A 3,934-nucleotide genomic window follows, 5' to 3' on the forward strand; every position below is an offset into this window, starting at 1 on the left:
AAAGCACAGAAATGCGTGTAAAAATGAGGTGAAAACCTTATATAAAAGACACGCATCAACGAATTAATGATGGTGATGATAAATGATATATGATTTATTTACACCCTTTTTCCCTCTTTCTTTTATGCATTCCGACTCATATCGAGTCGGTTTCGTGTGCCTTTCCTTGCATTTTATGCCCAATCCCCGTACTTGTTATTTTGTGTATCCTTTTGCAGGAACCGAGTCGAGTATAGAGAAATCGGGGCAAGAAAAGGCATTCCAATGCCTTTACATGAAGAAGAGGTGAAAAATGCTGTATGTTGTGTTCTTCCGGCAGACCGGCAGCCGGTCTAGCCACCGGTAGAACACGTCCCAATCTTTGCCAAGGAAAATGAAGAAATAATCTGAAGATAGTGTTCTGCCGGCAGGCCGGCAGCCGGCCCACCGGTAGAACACAGCATCCTAAATTAAATTGAATTGGAAGAGGAAAAGAAGCTTGACCTCGCTACCGGTTGGAGCACCGTGCCGGTCCACCGGCAAGAAGACAACATCAAGGGAATTTGAAGACTCGAAGGTAGTGTTCTGCCGCAGCCGAGTGGCAATGGCCCACCGGCAGAACACACTTGCCGCTAAATTTCCAAAGTTGAAGTTGTTTTGGCCGCCTATGCAGTAGGAGCGCCTTGGCGAATGTCCACACCGGAAACGCAAACAAAGCGAATTGGGCTTTTCTCTTCTTTTCTTCTTAATCTTGGGCAAGCCTATAAATACCCCCTCCTTAAACCCTTTGTACACACAACCCTAGATCTGAGAATTTTCCATATTTATTTGTAATCTTTCGTTAATCAAGCTTTAATCTTTCCTTAATAATTGTTAATTACTTAGTAAAATTAGTGAGTATTAGTAAGAATCAATTGTTTACACTTGGTTTTTGAAGATTGTATTGGGGGATTATGAAGGTTTTCCTTCTTATTATTCAATCAAGCAATCACCTTTAATTGTGTTGGTATATCTCCTCTCCTATTTACTTGTTAATCATTTGTTTACATTTGTTTTTGTCTCTTATAATTGCTATAATCATCTCCATGTTTTCTCTTTGTGTTGTTTGTTCTTCTCCTCTTATTAGCATGATTAATTCCAACATGAGTGAGTAGTTACCCTTCTAGGGTTTAGGGGGAGCCTAAATAGGATTAGTGGGCATGATTAGTTGATAAGTTTTGAGTCTTTGGTGTAGGATTTTGCCTTTCTTAGCATTGCATACAAGGTGTTTGACGAATTGTGTGAGTGAAAGCTTGAATCTTTTTGTCTTAATTAACTTAATTCCTCCTTTGAATGAAAATTTGTTGGTGGTCTTGTTGCTTGTTTTGACTTAGTTGTTGTTCAACGAAAGTTGGTAACCGCCTCTAGGACAAACCCTCACCTTAGACTATTTTATCGACTTGTCGCCCTTAGTTCATTTAGGTGACCCCGAAGACCCTAGTCTCTTAATCAATCGTATTCACCTTCATTCAATCGTTTATTTAGTTGCTCTAGTAGTTAAAATCGAAACCCTTTCCTTCATTGTTGACTAGACTTGACTCTTAGTTGGACTTAGTAAAAACCCCCGCCGTCTTCGTGTTCGACCCCGACTAAATACTACATTTAATTGGGTTTTTTTATAAATTGTTTTGATAGAGGGAAGCTACGACAAATACCTACTATCAAATGGCGCCGTTGTCGGGGATGGCGTTAGGTTATGCTTAGTTTTTGCTTAGAGTCTTTGCTTTAGTCTTATCTCAATTGTTAGTTTGTTTTAGTAGTTGTGTGTTCTTTGTAGAGTGTGTGATTTCTTGCCTTCCCCTAGTGTGTAAAAACACTAGGAGACTAACGATTTGTCAAGTGCATGCCTAGAAGGAACCACCAAGCTCTTCTCTTCAACTCCGACCCCGAAAGGCTTTTTAGAACCTTGAGGACAAGGACCCTTGAGAGAGTTAGGAATAGTTCCCCTCAAGCAAACTTGGACCAACCAAATTCACACATCCCACAAAATATTGAAACCACAACCACACTTCAACCAAACCTCACAATTGAGACTCTACTAGAAAACCCTTTTCATAACTTCCCTAATTATAATAGCCCACCTCAAACACCACCACATCAAATACCAAATCCACCACCACAAATGGCTCTTAGAGATCATAACCGGCCTAACCATAATGATTCATGAAACCCTATCAATTTTGGCACCTTGGCCCCAAACAACTTTGAAATGCATCCCGCCCAAGTCGGGTTAATTGAGAAAGATTTGTTCGGGGGGCACGTTGAAGAGGATGCCCATGCTCATCTCCGGAAGTTTAAAAGGAAAGTTTCAATGATGAAGAAGAATGGGGTGTCCGAAGACACCTTGAGAATGATGTTGTTCCCGTTTTCATTGACGGGCAAAGTGGACCGATGGTTGAACATTCACCCACCGGATACTTTCACTACTTGGGATGCTTTGGCTAAAGCATTCATGGCCAAGTATTACCCTTCCTCAAAGAACGCGATGCTCCGCAATGAGATTCATACGTTTCAACAAGAGGATGGTGAGTCTTTGGGTGAAGCTTGGGATCGTTATCAAGACTTGATAGGAAGTTGCCCCCACCATGGAATACCGGAATGGTAAATCACTCAAACATTTTTCCAAACTTTGCTACCAAGGACTAAGGAGATGGTAAATGCCTCTGCGGGGGGAGGATTTGATCACTTGAGTGATGAAGAGGGCACGACATTGATCAATAAAATGGTAGATTCGGAGGCAAACTATGGTTCTAGAGGAAACATGCTAAGAAGGAATGGGAAGTTTCCGAAGGAAAACGCCTCCAACTCCGAGCCAAATGCCAAGCTCGACTTACTCACAAAACAATTTGAGAAGTTTTCAAGAAATCAAGTGAACCAAGTCGCAACCTCATATGGGGCACCCATGGAAGAAGTGGCTCAAGTCGCAAGTTCTGAACTTTGTGGAGGAAGTGGTCATACTTATGACTTGTGTGACAACAATTACAATGGGCCCTATGAAGAGAATGTTCAAGAGGTTAACGCTTTTCAAGGCTTTAACAACAATTCAAGACCCACAAGACCACCTTACAACAACCCAAACGTCTACAATCCAAATACCAATTTCTACCACCCCGGTTTGAGGAACCACCCCAACTTTAGTTACAAAAGCACCAATGTTCAAAACCCGCAACACCTTCAACCACAAGCCCCAACCAACCCACCCGGTTTTGCTCAACAAAGGGGAATATTCCCCAACCCAAGACCTAATCCCGGAAATCAAAACCAATGGCCAAAAAACAATCAAAACCAAAATTATGGGAACCAAGCACAAGGATACCAAGATTTTGGTGGAAATCAAGGCAACCAAGGGTTTTACCAAGGGAATCAAGTGAATAAATAAAACCAAGGATTTGGGCAAGGGTATGTTCAAGGGTTTCAAGAACAAGGTCAAGGATCAAACTTCAACAACAATGGTCCTAGAGCTAACTTCCAAGGGGGGGCAAAACAACAACCAAGGTCCCAATGCTTGGTATGACTATGGGTTCCCTTTACCCATAGCCAACCAACCTTATCAAGAACCTCAAGGTGAGCTCTCTCAAGTTGAGCTTTTGAAGATGATAAAGAACATGCAAATTCAACATAGTCAAGAGATAACTAATTTTGCTAAAGCTACTCAACAAGAACAAGCAAACTTGAGGGCTACCTTCCTTAAGGACATGAGGGAAATGGAATCTAGGATGGCTTCTCATGCTACGGCTAACCCTCAACGGCCGCCCGGTGGTTTGTTGGCCCAAGGACAAAGCTCCAAGGATGCCTCAAATAGCCACCATGCTCATGCGGTAGTGCTAAGGAGTGGTGTAGAGCTTGAGGACCCCTACAAGGACCTTGTGGTAGAAATGGATGAATATCCCAAGAGGGATGAGTTGGAAGTAAATGA

General features: G+C 42.2%; 1 non-coding gene across 1 annotated transcript; it reads right to left on the bottom strand.

Annotated features, from left to right (window-relative positions):
* Nucleotides 1–2,503: 2,503 nt before the first annotated feature.
* LOC141593806 (small nucleolar RNA R71) lies at nucleotides 2,504–2,610 on the bottom strand. The gene has a single exon (XR_012521868.1). It is a non-coding gene; the product is annotated as a small nucleolar RNA R71 (small nucleolar RNA).
* Nucleotides 2,611–3,934: the final 1,324 nt, after the last annotated feature.

The sequence above is a fragment of the Silene latifolia genome, chromosome 7 (genome assembly GCF_048544455.1).
Source record: "Silene latifolia isolate original U9 population chromosome 7, ASM4854445v1, whole genome shotgun sequence".
Classification (NCBI taxonomy): Eukaryota; Viridiplantae; Streptophyta; class Magnoliopsida; order Caryophyllales; family Caryophyllaceae; genus Silene; species Silene latifolia.